The sequence below is a fragment of the Leuciscus leuciscus genome (assembly GCF_965113295.1).
Source record: "Leuciscus leuciscus genome assembly, chromosome: 20".
Lineage (NCBI taxonomy): Eukaryota > Metazoa > Chordata > Actinopteri > Cypriniformes > Leuciscidae > Leuciscus > Leuciscus leuciscus.
Window position 1 is genome coordinate 8553830 of NC_138744.1, and position 17713 is coordinate 8571542.

The 17713-nt window shown below is 38.0% G+C and overlaps 1 protein-coding gene across 1 annotated transcript in view; it reads right to left on the minus strand.

The window, feature by feature from the left end:
- Positions 1–6246: 6246 nt before the first annotated feature.
- tsnare1 (T-SNARE Domain Containing 1) overlaps positions 6247–17713 on the minus strand; it is a 192116-nt gene continuing 180649 nt past the window's right edge. Inside the window, exon 12 of the mRNA XM_082149365.1 lies at positions 6247–6810. The gene's annotated coding sequence lies outside the window, so the exon portion shown is untranslated. The remainder of the gene's footprint in view (positions 6811–17713) is intronic.

Sequence of the window (17713 nt, forward strand, 5' to 3'; positions counted from 1 at the left end):
GTGGCTGGGACCTGATTTATTTTATGTAACATTGGTCACTAGGTGACATTATTGTCTGATAACTTTGTAAAAAAAAATAAAAAATCAGTACGGGATTGCAAAACATCTGTAATCCCAAATTCTGCACTGTACATTCGGTCCCATGTTAATGAGGCTGACATGCAGCTCCTAGAGCATTGGGTTCCACTAATACTGTCATTTGTCCTTCATCCTACCGACCGTCAACTGCAGAGTAATTACATTTTAAACGATTCTGCACACAACTGCTGAGGCATTACGTTTTTAATTCGCACAAATCACACTGAGAACAAAAATCTAATGGGAGTTGGGGGATAAGAAACGTTCATTCAGTGTTCCATTCCCTGATAAATGCACACAAGTTATCCGCGCCTCTGGTGTCCATTTATAATATTTTGAATATTTATTTATTTTGCCAACTCTGCATAATCATTTTGGCTATAGGTAATATCAGAAAAAGTCAGAGTTCCGCTGTATGCATTATTCATAAAGGAATGCAGAGGGAACAGGATTTACAAGATAGCGCTGAAATTTACCAGATTCATCTCTCTCTTTATCGTGCACAAAAGCCTCTCGGTCAAAGAGAAAAAAAGGCCACTAGATAGAAATGAATGTGTGTAATGAGCAAAATTATGTGACGATGAGGTAATAGAGATTAATAACTCGCAGTAGCCTATTCATTTGCCTCTGAAGCCAAGTCATGCACCTTGTACTAAAGAGTAACCTTCCACTATCTACCTCTTGGGTCAGATTTACTTGCTGTGACTTAAACTTGGTCGACTAGCAAACCATTTATAGCCTCACACTGAGAGCAATTACTCTAATATCATTTAATCAGGGTCTAATTGTATAGGACCCTAAAAAGAGGAAAAGGCCAATCATTTTGAAGTGACGTTTCCGCTGTGAATTATTTCCTAATGTTTCATCCTATTCTCTTGACCACTGTGTCTCACACTTACACTGGCTCATTTGGAGTGTAAGGTGCAAAGCTGTAGATCAGAGATAAATGACTTCATTAAAGTGTAGCACACACTGCGCCTGAATGATTCCTGTATCACCACCGTGCCACAAGAGATTATGAACTTCATAAGTCAATATGTTTCGATAATAGGATAATGCTCGCCAGTTCGCCACCTAAAAAGATGGGTTGACAGGATAAAATGTGAAATGGACATAGCAAGAGGTGTGTGTGAGTGTGTTAAGGATGCAGGATCTCCTTAACTAACTTTATATATATATATATATATATATATATATATATATATATATATATATATATATATATATATATATATATACTGTATACACACACTGTATATATATACTGTACAAAAAAAACAAAAACATAATACATGCATACATTTAGGATAAAATGTGGAACTAACTCAAACCAAATATCTGTTTTATGGACAAAAGTATTCAGACAACTGACAACTTCACCAACAGGGACTGTAATAACATCACATTCCACAAGATTTTGCAGTGTTTCTGTGGGAATTTTTAGAGCATTTATGAGGTCCGGCACTGATTTTGGACAAGGTCTGGCTTGCAATCTCCATTCCAGTTCATCTAAAAAAAATGTCAAGTCCAGTCAAGTTCTTTACCAAACTCAGACATCCATGTATTTATGGACCTTGCTTTGTGCACTGGGGCATAGTCATGTTGGAATAGAAAAGGGCCTTCCCCAAACTGTTTTCACAAAGTTAGAAATATAGTATTGTCCAAACTTTGTAGGAATGATTAAGCATCAAGGTTTCCCTTCACTGGAAGTAAGGAGCCTAGCCCAACCTTTGAAAACCAGCCCCATGCCATACCATATCCCATACCTCATATGGTTTAGGTCTATATAAAATGGTCTTAATAAACAATGACATATATCAATGATGCAAGAAAATGGCAAAATAAATCTGTCTTTTTGATTGACAGATTTTAAGTAGTTTGGTTACGCAAATTCAAACATTTAGTGGACCATTTTGTCATTTAAAATGACTCATAGAAACATTTAAAAAATCTGGACAAAACAAGATGTTCAAAAGTGACAGCTCATGTAGAGGAATTCTACAACCAAAACTTTTTTTTTCTACTTCAGTGAGAGAGCTTTCACCTGGGATCTGAACTTATAAAACACCTGTTCAAACACCTCCAACCCTCGGGGCAAGCCTCCAGCGACCCTCTGCTTCGGTTTAACTGTAGAGCAGCATGATCGAGCAGAGACTCAGTGGTAATTGTACAGAGCTCCTCTCTCAACCTTCCCTGTCAGGAGCAAAAAAGAGCCCATCGCTCATTGCTGCCATTACTGGCCTGCATGCCGTGAATAATGCAATTTGTATCCTCCATGGAGCGCATCCAAAACAACAGCCACTCCAGTAGACAAACAGCCCATATGAGTGGAAATCCACTTAATGCAATGGCCAGGCCAAAATCTCTGGGTATTACACAAATACCTGTGACCCATGAATTGACCCTTTAATCTATCTGTTAAGAGTATGGAATTTCATCAGAAATCCAGAATAAGTCTGGTCAAAATTACAGCAAACAGGAGTGTATCTGATCACTTTCCCAAGTTTGGACCGACATGAGAGTGAGTAAATTACAGAATTCCAAGGAGTACTACTGAATATATATCACAAACAGAGTGGACCAATAGTGCACTGACAAAGATATTTACTTCAGTGTCTTTTCTAAATGCAGTCTCAAGGATGAACACACACAACAGACACACACAGTCATAGAACGTGTCCTATTCTGTGTAATTTTATAGACCATTGGCACTGCATAATCTAAAACAGACCCATAGATACTGGACAAACAGCCTAACACATACAAGTTATTCCAAGAACACATCTTTTTACTGTTTTTCTCGATTGCTTAAACATTTTGATTGCATTTCTTGAAACTATGCCTCGTATTCTCAAAACTGTAAACACAAATCCATATAACGTCTCACCCAGTTCCCCAAACATCCTATTTTCAGGTCAAAATGAAGCTCTAGACTCAAAACCATTCACTCTTGCTGAAAAACCAAACCTTGCCCTCAGACAGGACACACAAGCCCTCAAAATCACACACACTACAACATAGTCTAACACACTGGTGCAAAAAATTCAAAACAACATTTCCAAAACTGGTAAGTTATGTTGCTTGTGGTTCCCCCCCTCACAAACCTTTTCACATGATGAACACAAAAGACACAACCAATGGATACATTGGCACATTTTTATTCATTCATGTACTACACAGTACAACACACACACAACAAAACAAAACAAATTTTTTTTCCGTTTGACTTTTTTTTTTATTCTCTCCTCTAATTTAAAAAAAAAAATTTACTTACAGTAAGATGTGTGTGACCATCATTTGACAGTAAAAGAGCACACAAAAACCTTATTCTAATATGGAATTGTATTCGAATGGTAAAGAGTGTTGGGACGTGACAGGAGGGCCCTCCACTCAAGGATACAATATGATGAACACGTCTAAGAATGTTCCACATATGGTTGAAATACCATCATTGGCCTAGAAAGATAACATTCTGGGAGTCAAGACTATAAAGGAGAAAGGATGCCCTCCCTTCACTGTCACACTCTGCAGCCGCTCTGTGTGACTGTACGACTGCTGGCCTTTTCTTGCAAGAAAATACATCTCATCAAAGACAATTGGAAATGTTTGTCTTTTATTCAGTGATATAATTTTGTTTGCCACCACACCTCCGTGAAGGTTCTCGAGGCGATGGTAAAGCGACCCAAATTTGGCCTTACTTGTAGCCCAGCCTCCCTCATAGTCATACCATTGACAAAGACATGGGCAACTAGAGTGGCTTGAATTTCATCTGAGACTGCTTGTCTTCTTGCCCTTGCCCTTCCTCCTCCTCCTCCTCCTCCTCCTCCTCATTCTCCCTCCTCGATCTCTTCCTTCATGTCTTTCTGGATCCATCGTTCCAAAACCCAATAAACTGATTTGGGCCCTTTTATCTATCTACTGAAGGATCTGACTGGTGTGTGATCATTTTTGACTCTTAGTGTTTCCACTTGTGTAATTGTGTGCTAACTGAGCTGAAGCTGTGCTGACCTGAGTGAACAATATTGAATGCTAGTGCTTTATACATGACAACATGGTCTAGGCAATGAGAAATGAAGGGATTTGTGTGTAGAGTTTTGCAGTGACCGTTCAACAAATCTGACTCATGTGTCAAAACAGGGAATAGTGTTTATAGTTTAGGGAAATGGGTGTGCTTTTTGATAAATGGCATTATGGTTTAGAAATTTTTTGTTCAAAAGCCTGGTTATAGTGTTTAAGCAATCGAGAAAAACTGTAATAAGAAAAAGTCATGCATGTAAAAAGATGGTTATTATAAGCATATACCAAGAAAATCGTCAAAATCCAACATTCATAACAAAGAATAAGAGCTCAGCAAGGGTCAAAAGGATGTCTATTAAGTTAATTTTATTCAAAACTCGACTCATATTCACACAAGGGTATGTGTCACTCAGTTAATTGCTGGAAATGAAATAGTTAAACATTTTAGATTAACTACATTTGGAAAAATGTATACTCTCACACAAGCAGTACACTCTCTATTTTTCTTACACACATGCAATACAAGGTTTCAAAAACAACAGTGCTCTTTATATCCTGCTGGGAGATGTACAGAGAGGTGTTAGATTTGTTGTACCTGGGTTTTAAAGGTCGGCAGTTGACCTTCTCTGAGCGCTAACAGCCACTGGAACTGAAATGAATCTGTGTTGGTGAGGCAGGTGAGAAAAATGGTCAGGCTTCAGATAAAGTTGCTTGGTGAATCATCATTAATTTTAGAAACTGCATTAAACGAAAAAAAAAAATATGTCAGGGTACATGTGTGTACAACAGTTAGCAAACAGCATATTCAAATATATCAGTTACAAATGTCACAGACAATACTGCATCAGTTGTTGCACCTGTTTTTTTATTTTTTATACATTGATATTTTATATTGTGCTGAATTAGATTTCCTTGTAAAGGTGTTTACTGCACACACTCCCCCGTTACTGAATCTTCATTTGTGAATGATAGTTCACCGCAGAGTTCATTGTACAGAATGCGAAGAAAACATGACACGACAAAAATGTCTTTCTATTGAGTTGTATTTCAAAGCAGCACACTTTTGTTCGATTCACAAACAAATCCCTCTCATGAATCCGTTATTTTTAGTGAATCAAAAACATCACAGTTTAGACTGATTCACTAACAAATGACTCATAAACCAATTATTTTAATGAATCAAAAACATATAGCACGATCAGTGAGGCTCGATTCCTGAAAAGAATGACTTTGATGAGCCAGTTCTTTTATTGAATAGTTCAAAAAAAGACTTACCAGTTTGAATCAGTCGGTCAGAATCTGAATCTAATTGAATCAGGACATTTTGTATCATTACCCAGTCTTACCACTTTTAGAAAATAAAGGTTCAATGGAGGTTCAATATAGAATACTAGGGCTCTTGGCTCAATTTGAAAGAATCCTTTATGCCAAAAAGGTTGTATATAAGGAGACATGTCTTAAATGATTGCATAATGCTTGTAACGATTGATGGGTAATTTTTATTTATTTTTTGCCTGATAATGCAGCCTATGTTTATGAGCTGTTTAATAAAAATAAAAAATCCATTGAAAAATGAATTAAAATGAATTAATCAAAACATACATTTATGGATGATTCCATGATGGGAACCCCACATGAAGCGCCTGACAGAACCCTTTAAAGTTCTTTATACCATGGTCTGGGTGAATACTCGATTCTGATTGGCTGCAGGGTGTCCATTAAAAAGTGATAGAGGACACTTAGTAAATGAGTTCTGGTGAAACTGACTGTTTACCGTTCGTAATTAATAAATAAATGCGCTGGGTATATCACCTATGGCCCTTCCATAGCAACAGGCAGTAAACTAAAGGGTTCTACGAGCTGAGCGGACTATACTCCGGTTGCTAAATAAACCGTCAGGCGTAACCAGGGAAACCAAGTTATTGTTTGTAAAAACTTTAGATTTCGATTGTAAAACTAATTAAAATATACACTAATGTTTTAAAAATGTGTTATTTGGCAAGTGACCATGGTATAAGCGGGTTAATGCCCTTCGAGGTGTCCATTGTCAGGTATTAATGGACTTCGGCGGAGGCAACCTCGCCGTCGTCCATTAATACCTGACAATGGACACCTCGTCGTGCATTAACCCTTACATAATCTTTTCTGCTAAGAGTTTAGTTTAAACAAAAAGGGCAGAATAACTGTTTCCATAACTGCATTTGTCAGAGTGCATTTACTAGAGTTGTCTACATCATGCTCCATTTGATTGTCATGTTGCTCTCACCTGAGCTGGCCAGCACAACATAATCCTTATATTTCCCAACACATAGTGGATCTCATGGTAATTTGCCTACATTGATCAAAGCACAATCATTTCATGCAACAGGAGATTGCGCAGAATGAACAGGTTTCATTCCCCCATGTGACACTAAATTATAGAAGAACATTATCTTTACATGTGAAGAAGCTAATTAGCTCTCATGACTGTACAACGTCCTTCATTCCCCTTCGGTCTGCCCACCGGGGGGCGTCTCACTGAGAGACACACCGCCACGACCGAAGACTTGCGGTGCGATATTACTCTTGCTTTATTGGGCTCAACTTGATGGGTTTCTCTGGCACATCAAACAACCCAGCAATGAACACTTATCCTTGTTGTTCCTGTTATTGTTTCTTCTTCTGTTGTTTCTTCCTGCAGATGACACAGCTGGAGACTCGTACATGACAAGGACACTGTTAAAAACAGAACAAAACAATTGCACATTTTTGGAAGGAAGGGACAAACTGGCTTCGTGGATTATTAACACAGGTCCCTGTCCTGTTGTCATCATGAGATGTGGCACATGAGAGAAGCAGATGGCATGGTGAGCTTGGAGAGCAGAAACGAGCCAGAGAAGGAGGCAAGGGCTCCAGACAATGCTGGAACAGATTGCGGTTCAGATGAGCTTTCACAAGCTCCAAATGGAAATGAGCTTTTGTTTGAGCTGTCTTTTTTAGTGATGGGCATGATACTGCTCATTAAATTTTATAATTGAAACACGAGAAATCTGGAGCCAGTAACATCCCAAGTGGAGCTCTCCTCAGAAGGATATCTTCTGATTCAGCACATCTTACTGAAAGTTTTGCGTCTGAATGTTGGGTTAAATGAGAAACACCTGGAACCATCACTATGAATTTGTGAGATTATCTCAGTGACTTTCTTTCTTTCTATTTTAATCTTTAGCCCCATAGAGACTGTAGAGAGAACAGCAAATTATTGGAAACCATTACTCTATAGGTGCATCCCAATTCATGTACTTACGCACAGTGTTGGGGGTAATGCATTACAAGTAACGTGAGTTATGTAATCAGATTACTTTTTTCAAGTAACTAGTAAAGTAACATATAACTTTAATGCACAATAACATTTCTGAGTTACTTTATCGGATAAGTAACACAAGTTAATATGTTTTCCCATTTATTGACTGACGCCTCTCCTATCCCCATGTTGAGTGTTGAGAGCAATTGGGAGTAAGGAGCAGAGACGTTGTGTGCTGTGTGAACATGATGGTTATTGTAGTTCTAGACTAAACATGAACATGCATTTACTAATCTCACTTGCACAAATACAGTATTCCTCAAAATGAATCAAGTTTTCAACAGTGAAAACTCAGAATTGTATGCAAACCTAAAAAAATTACACAAATATACACATGTACACATATACAGTATGCATTTAATCTCAATTTATTAACCAATGTCTTTGCTGCTGACCTTTGACCATCCAATTCAAAAATGTAAAACATTGAGCAGAAACAGTTAAAGTGCAGATGCACTATACTGTATTAGCTTTTCCAGAAAATGGCCTGTTACTATCAATTATGTATCATATAATATTATATAAAAATAATATCTATAATAAACTGCAGCATCTGACCCCAGTCTGGTCAGATTGGAATCATTTCTGGACTAAAACTCCACTGAGAAAGATCTTGCAAGGCATGACTCACCTTGCCGCAGACCCCTAAAAGCAAGCACACACACACACACACACACACACACACACACACACACACACACACACACACACACACACACACACACACACACACACACACACACACACACACACACACACACACACACACACACACACACACACACACACACACTTACACGGTTCACTGTCCTGCTCAGCTCAATTCAAAGCATTCGACCTGCCTTATCACGCATCGCACACACCTCCCTCCTGCCATTTCTTTTCCCCTTACATTTTTTTCGATTTCCATTTACCCCAGCACCAATATGTTTTTATTCCATTCAGTCGTTTGTCAACCTCTGTGTAGTACCGAGGCGAGCGGGAAGCAGCAGGCAGGTTTCCACCAGCGAATACTGGCTTATTGTACGCACAGCCCTTTTTCGGCACATATGTCGCAGGCAGAGATAGCACAGAGATGTGTCTCTGCTTGGTTCTTTCCTATCTCACCCAAACAGGTATATATGCAGAGCTTTGAAAACAAATCAGAACAGGAAAAATTGTTTACCTTCTCCCGGTAACTGTTGTGAGGGTAAAAAGGTGAAAGACAAAACTAAAATATCTCTCGTTTGAAAGATGATTTGAACTGTTTAATTAGAAGCATAAAATAGTGAGGGGAAAGTCAGAAGTTGGATTTACACGATTGATTTAGCTGCAGTGCTAATCACACCCCAGGACCATACCACTGATAGACTGAGTCATTATGCAACAAGATTAGGAAATTAGTCTTAGAGTTTCTTCCGTGGAACTTTTTGGCTTTCCTGTACAAAGGGGATTTAACTCTCATAAAGGGGGCTGGCTTATTTGCAGACTACTTGTCTTTTGATTTGTAAGCAAGCACATTTCAGCTGATAACTACTAAAGTGTTCCCCTGGAAATCCAGAGTTCTCATGAGAGCACAAGTTGAATTTGCTCAGCAAGTTTACTCTGGCGTCGAGTAATGATGCTCATTAAATATGCCCTTGTATCCGAGCTGCACCAATCACATCGGGTTATCTGATATAGGCGGGCCAGAGGCGAGCTAAACTGATGACGCCGTTGTGTGAAGTCGAAGTCATTAGTAAACATTGCAAGATGGCTATGGATGAACACCAGTTGTTTGAAACGGCTTTGGCTGCTACAATGAACGAGTTAGACTTGGCTTTTTATCTAAAAGAGGAACAGAAGACGGCGCTCGAATTGTTCCTTTGCAAGAAGGACGTTTTTGCTGTTTTGCCGACCGGATACGGTAAGAGTCTAATCTACCAGTTAGCTCCACTGGTAGCTTAGCGTATGGGGCTTGTTGTGATTGGTCGTAGTGTTATCCAATTGCGTGTCGTGAGATTTTCAAATGCATGCTTGGTGCCGCCCCTCGGGCTGTGTGATTTTCATTAGTCGACGCCAGACCACTAATCTTTCAGATTTAGGTCTGGATCTCCAGGCTACTAAAGTGTAGCTTTTTGCTTAATTTTGTTGTCTAACTATGGTTAGGGATTGAAAATAGATTCCAAATCTGGAATTGGAATGCTTAAGGTCAGGAATCGGATACTTGTAATCAAATTAAAGATTCCACTTATCGATTTCTGTGTGCGCATTTTAATGTGATTTCAAAACGCCGCGCAGCGTTTTCTTTGTGCACTATTCCAAAGCGAGTGCACAGAGAGCTAACTCTCATATCTTTTTTTTTTTTTCATATTCATATGGTGAACGTAAACAGTTGAGAAAGAAAATGCATGTTAGTATATTGGATCCTGCATGAGGACTTAAAGTGACAGCAGCCTCATAAACCTGCTGCAATGTCATAACCGTTAACTAAAGAACAAAATCACTCACTGATCTTGACTGAATAACTTTTGTAACTTTAGTAAGGATTAATCTATATTTTATTTATAAAACGAAAACTATTCAGTGCGCACTACGCACAGACTCAAGTACGGTGGCCGAGAGAGCTCAACGCGCTGCAACTGAAGAAAACACATGCAAATAAAAAAAAACACCTGCAAATTAAGAAAACAACTTCATCAGTTTTACAACACATGTGTGCTCCAAATACTCACAACACAACCAAATACAGAAACGCGCTGCAAAAGTTCAGAACACAACCAAATACAGAAATGCGCTGCAAATAGGACAGAACACAACGGAAATGTTTCCGGGGAACCCAATAAGTGACGGACCCGACTGGGACGTTTTTTATTGCTCGTGAGCATTACCTATGCCCTAACGTTACTCCCTTAAAAGGGCAGACGGCAGAGCCCTTGAAGTGGGCACTTTGGAGGGAGCGGGGCACTTTATGTAGCCGTTTGGAACGGACTTGATGAAGGGAGCAACGAAAGCCAATGTAATTTCCTCATTATTTTCACCTGGGATGTTCCCATGACAACGCAGCGCCGTCTCATATTTGGACCTCTTATATAGCCTACTGTCTATGATTTGGACCCTTCATTCTAACATTTCTTATGAAACTTATTTTAACATAACATGAATGTGTACAATGTAACTGATGTATATATTAATATCTTTCCCTCATGTTCTTTTTCTCTATCTTTTTTTCTTTAATTTATTTTAGTCTTCAGCTTGTTCTTTTCTGATTAGTATTCTTATGACATTGAACATATTATAAATACATTTTCTATATTGTAGGCTATACAAAGTTGTATGTCATAAACGTGTAATCTCTGTATGTTTTGCAACAAAAATAAAATAATACATAAAATTAAATAAAATTAAAGTAGACAGCTGTACGCACGTCCCAGTCGGGTCCGTCACTTATTGGCTTCCCCGGAAACATTTCCGTTGTGTTCTGTCCTATTTGCAGCGCGTTTCTGATTTGTTTGTGTTGTGAACTTTTGCAGCGCGTTTCTGTATTTGGTTGTGTTGTGAGTATTTGGAGCACACATGTGTTGTGAAACTGATGAAGATGTTTTCTTAATTTGCAGGTGTTTTTCTATTTGCATGTGTTTTCTTCAGTTGCAGCGCGTTGAGCTCTCTCGGCCACCGTACTCAAGCACCAAATTATGTCATTGGCACAAGATGACAACGGCCATTTCTTCAAGACATTTTGTCTTTATTTTTCTAGAGTGGAATGAAGTCTTCCATCTTTTTTACAGTCTATGGAAACACACCATAAATGATATACTGTATATATATATATATATATATATATATACAGTATATATATATATATATATATATATATATATATATATATACAGTATATATATATATATATATATATATATATACAGTATATATATATACATTTCACCCCTGTGAATTTATATTATTTAAAGTATACTGACTAAAATCTGGTAGCACCACTCCTTTCGGTGAGCCTTGCAATGAATCACAAATTATAACAACAAAAATAGCAATAACCCACCCATGACATTTATCTTGCAAAACATACATTTAGCTTTGACCAGTCAACCCTAATACATCTAAAACATTTCAACATTGAATGCTGCTGGGTTGAAGGTCAGTGCAGTGCCCTCTCGAAGACATCTGGGGTTAAAACAAAATCGTAATTTCAGTATGTCTTTCTTACTTAGAATTGAACAAATTTTAGTTTACAGACCAGCTTATAGACATTAGTCAAAATAGACACCATAATATACAGTCTGTACATAAGTACAGTCTATTCAATGTATTGTACTGTTGTGTACCAGGGTGTCTGTCATTCAAACAATAAAACAAATATGTCAAAATGACAGATACAGGAGCAGAACAGACAGTTCGACATATTGAACACACTGTATTTCCGCCACTCACAACCTTGTTTTCATCAAAACATGGCTACTTCTGCCTAATGCCTGTGTATTCATTAACCATGACCCTTGGTTTGGCTACCCCTCAAACTAAACCAGACTAAACCACTGTAAAACAAATAAGAGGAACATTACAGTGTCTGGGTCAACATGAAACGCAGCACAGTCAGAAGGGCACTTAAAGCACAATGCAATAATGGAAGCAGCTGGGCTATTTCTTCTTATCTCCACCAGCCCATCTGACCAAATTGTGGCTAAATCAACCAACCACTGTTTTTGTAATGTTCTACAGCCTCACAAAAAGGCTTGTCAGTTTCTATCAGCCAGCTGCTGTTATCCATCTATTCGAGCCTTTCGCAAACACAACCCCATGTAATTTTTGTCTCCTTCAGTCAGCGGTGTTTCAGCACTAAATGTGTCTTCAGGAAAGGCGTTCTAAATCAAATAAAAGCTTATCTGGAATTCATTCATGGGACTGTATTTTTTCCCCCCTCAAGAATAATGGCTGAAAGGAACACTTATTTTCTCTGAAGGGTAAAAGCAGGTCAAAACCTGCATACCGAGGACCAAAAAATGTCTTTCCGACCACTGCATTTCTGATTATCTATTAGGTGGGAGACCCAGTTATAATTTACCTCACATGCTCCTTTTGTATGATTATACGGTGAAATGTTGCCAAATACCAAAGCCAAAAGAATATCTAGTGAGTTTATTCAGAGCCTAAAGTCAGCCTTTAAAACAGTTACAGCCTTAAGTGTTATAAATTTGGATATAGTAAAATTGTCTTTAGTATCATAAAAAGGTCACATGAAATCAGTGCAACAACTACACAAACATAACACTTACATAAACCCCCATAAAATGGCCAAAGTAGCATTAACAACTAAAAACCTTTTTAAAAGGCAGAAAGTGCTGTATTGCCATTAAAATAATATTAAGATATAGAGAGTTAAATACAGCACTTTAATCAAGGATACCTCTGCTATATGCTGTGCCAAAGAGCCAGCTTAAGAAAACTGTTCATTTTATAGCCTGATGAAAAATGACACTGCAACAAATATGGGAAACAGATGTCATGCTCATTGGCTTCTGATAAAAAAATAAATAAAAAAATAAAAAAATAAATAATAATAATAATAATAATAATAATAATAATAATATATATACTGTATATACAGACCCTATCCAAAAAATTTGAAAATCATGGAAAAGTTTATTTATTTCCATAATTCCATTCAAAACATTAAACTTCCATAGATTATAGATTCAGGGCCCACAACTTAAACGATTTCAAGTATTTAGTTGTTTATTTGTACATAATTTGGGCTTCCAGCTCATAAAACCAACGAAAACAGGATTTCAAAAAATTAGAATATTACATGAAATCACACAGTAATACCATGGTCATTGAACCAGGTTTTGGTTATTTTGGCAGTGTGGGCAGGTGCAAATCCTGCTGGAAAATGAAGTCAGCATCTCCATAAAGCTTGTCTGCTGAAGGAAGCATGAAGTGCTCTGAAAATGTCCTGGTAGACGGCTGCGTTGAGTGGACAGCACAGTGGACCAACACCAGCCGATGACATGGCTCCCCAAACCAACACAGACTGTGGAAACTTCACACTGGACTTCAAGCATCTTGGATTGTGTGCCTCTCCATTCTTCCTCCAGACTCTGGGACCTTGGTTTCCAAATGAGATGCAAAATTTGCTATCATCAGAAAAGAGGACTTTGGTCCGCTGTGCTTTATTAAATCCAGAGTCAACGCAGCCGTCTACCAGGACATTTTCAGAGCACGTCATGCTTCCTTCATTTTCCAGCAGGATTTGCACCTGCCCACACTGCCAAAATAACCAAAACCTGGTTCAATGACCATGGTATTACTGTATAATTACTGTGTGATTTCATGTAATATTCTAATTTTTTGAAATCCTGTTTTCGTAGGTTTTATGAGCTGGAAGCCCAAATTATGTACAAATAAACAACTAAATACTTGAAATTGTTTAAGTTGTGGGCCCTGAATCTATAATCTATGGAAGTTTAACGTTTTGAATGGAATTATGGAAATAAATAAACTTTTCCATGATATTCAAATTTTTTGGAAAGGGTCTGTATATATATACAGTATAAATAAAATAATAACAATATATATACAATGTAAATAAAGAAATAAATTACAAATGTACAAATACCATCTCCACTTTCTTGTAACACTGCAGTTTATAGTTTGTTTGTATTCCTTCTATTTAGCCAAAAGGGTTTAGTTTTCTTAAAGAAATGCATACAGTAGGCTACCTGTATTCCCAGAGGATCGATTAAATTAATCAAAAGTGACATAAAGACATTTATAATGCCATAACAGATTTCTGTTTCAAATAAATGCTGTTCTTTTGACCTTTCTATCAATCAAACAATCATGGAAAAATTCACCGGCATAAAGCGACAGATGAGGTAATTAAAATTACGCTGTTATGATCGTTTGATTATAAAGTATATTTGAGACTAGTTTGAATGAATCCATTTTATTTGCATGACACATTGACATTACAGTACAGAATAGCTCTTTCGGCTACACTGTATTAGCATTCCTTGCATATGCCATTAAACGGAAGAGAGGCTCTCAGAATGCGTAAACGTCACATCCTTTGATTTTCCTGGCAAAAAAGTCCTTAAGTCCTTCATAAAAATCAGCCTACAGGTTTCAATAGACAACCTAGGACAACCTAGTCGGGGAAGGTCTAATTTTTTTGTTTAGTTCACACATTGCAATAAAAAAATAAAAAAAATTCTCCAAAATTTTGAACGGTAGTGTTCATCAAGAGAGAAACTGAGCAAGTGCAGAAAGTGATATACAAGTAATTTAAAACACATAAATCACATCGGCAAATGAAAGCTGTGTTTGGGATGGAACAATAGCTTACAACTTATGGCATACTGTGCAGAATATATTGTATACTGATTACTATTTTTAAAAAGTGAAGTAGACATGTACAAAAGATTTGAACAGTATACCACTGCATTTTCTTATCACATGATTATTATGCAATTTGGTTATAACAATTGGAAATAAAAACTTTTGCAAGTTTGGTTATGAGCAAGTTATGAGTGAAAAAAAAAGTTGAGCAGACTGCATGATGTGATTTAGTGATTTAGTATTCCAAGCAGTGCATTATGTTGAGTACTGCTCATTTTGAAAATATGTTCACAGTATACACATACTGTACATATTGCATTTATAGTACGAGTAGAATGCTAGTAAGCTATTTCAAGAATAGCCCCAAAACCAGTGGACAAAAGATAAATAAATAAAACCCCCATAGTACTATTCAAAATAATATCTATTACTGCACACCTCACAAAGTATTATTCAAAATCACAATGCATTGCAATTCTTCCTGGGATCGAGAGAGAAAGAAAGGGATACCACGCGGATGTTTCAGCCTGATAAAAGGACGTCTGAGATCATCGGTTTTGAAGAGAATAATGTGGGAAGGAGACACTTTGCTATTGACTGCGTGTTGACTTTTCCCAGCTCCCCCCAAAAAAGCCTAATCCCACCAATTCGCGGCTGTCACCAGGCATGCTTAAATTAGCCGGCGTCCTTGTAGGTGAGTGGCACACGGAGGAGGAAATCCGCAGCCAGACGTCAGCCGGAGCAGCCGTGTGGGTTGACAGAGGGGCTGCAATGGGCCTGTGCCTCTGCGGCTGTCACCCTCCGAGCACCATTAGCACGGCATTCCTGGGCTGTCCATACCCAGCCAAAGTGCCCAAAGAGTCCAGCTGTCACATTAAAAGTGCCACATGTGATACACTCTGCAGCCAAATACATTATCCTCCCCCCTCTGGCTCTGATGCCTACCCTCCGGGGCAAACACAGATCTCCCAGTTCTCCGACAGACTACAAAGTTGTGCACATATATATATAAAAAAAAGAATAAACCTTTTTTTGGTGCTGTTTAAAATGATGATGCTGAAAAAAACAGTTTAGGGGCCATTCACGCAGAACAGTTTTTTGTTTTGTTCATTCAAAAACCTAAACCACAGGGCAGATGAATGAAAAAACGTGTGTTGTTTACTTCTTTTAACTTGAGGGCAATGTTTTTAAAATTCTGTGTCGTGCTGCAAAAGATTCAAGTCCATTTAATGCATGTTTATATAGAAAAAACAATGGAAAAGCAGCACAGTGGCGTGCGAAAACACGTTTTGTGTGGCTTAAACTTTTGTGTAATATGTTACGATATCATCACGCTTAACACTGAGAATTCGAATAATTTTAATGTGAGGATCAGGTGCGGATATCTGAGTGGCCGTTTACGGGACACCCTTTTAAACTAAAAACGGATAACTTTTAATGTGTTTTGGCTGTTCTTTTACACGGCAACAGTGTTTTGTGGGCCTGAAAACACAAACTTTTGAAAATGGGTTTCAAAGTGCAAGTTTTTGAAAACAATACGTTATCGTCTCCATGTAAACTACAAAATAGTGAATTTGTGAAAGCGGTGACGTCATGCGCATGCATATTATTACAGGGGGCAGTCATGGCCTAGTGGTTAGGGAGTTGATCTGGTGACCCAAAGGTTGCTGGTTCGATTACAGAACCGGTGGGAAATGACTGAGGTGCCCATGAGCAAGGCACCTAACCCCTAATCGCTCCCCGGGCGCCACACAAAGGCTGCCCGCTGCTCTGGGTGTGTGTATCCACGTTTGCAGTGTGAAATGCAGAGGTCAAATTCCAAGTATGGGTTACCATACTTGGCCGTCACGTGTCACTATCACTATTATGTATTCAGTCTATAGGCACAGTGTATCTTTACAATGTGACATCGCCAACTACTGGCCTGGCAGCATAATACAGTGTATTTAATCGTTTTTGCTGATTCATGTGAATAGGGATCATTTAGATAACATTGTTGTCTGTGTGAGGAAAAACGTATTTGTTGAGTAAACATACCCCTATTTTTAACAGCGGATTGTGGTGACGTTAGAGGTCATCCGCACATCTATACTTGAATGCTTTTTTAAGTGCTGTCATTTTTGTTGTGTGTTTATTTTGTTATTGAGAGGAAATCGTTGGGATGTTCGCCAAAAGTATATTGCTGAAAAGGTTTTTTTAAATTCCCCCCAAAAAACGTCTTCGTCAGTATACAAGGGCTTATGTATATATTCATGAACTATTTGTACCAAGGAATTAGTACAAAAACACAGTTGATGTTTTTATTTATGACTTGTTTTTTTAAGCAACATGTACTTGGTCATTTAGTCTCAATAACTGAATCATTTATTGGTAATGTTGTTGTCCGGTAAGCTGAAGGGGCTCTAACTTGAACCATTACATTCAATAATTCACATGAATGACTTGACTAATCAAGCTAACTAAGCGTTTTCTGAGAATTGTACCTGAGTTAGAGGTTTGCCTGCTATTACTAATAGATTTCAGCCATTACGATCTAGTGTTTATTGATTTTACGCTGTGCAACATTAATGCTATGTCTTGGGGATTGGAAGTCACAGCACTGGATCTTATCTGGCATTTATTAATGAGATAAAATGCTGCTCTGCACCACTGCTTTGGCAGAACAACAAGCAAACATTTCATTTGATTTTGTCCCTCATTGTAAATAGGATGCACTGCATAAATATGCACAGTTACCTTGGTGACCGACGTTATTCATTCATTAGTGCTGCTTGTGTTCACCTTGCCGGTACACTAACAATAGCTGTCCCTTTCCAAAAAAATCAGCCTCCTTGTGTGAATGCACCATGTACTTTAACAACTCGCAAATAAATTCATGCCAGTGTTATCATTCTAACTTCCTTTTGTGCACATTAAATAAACATATGTGAGAGCGGGCACACGGTTTTATCGAATGTAGTTTAT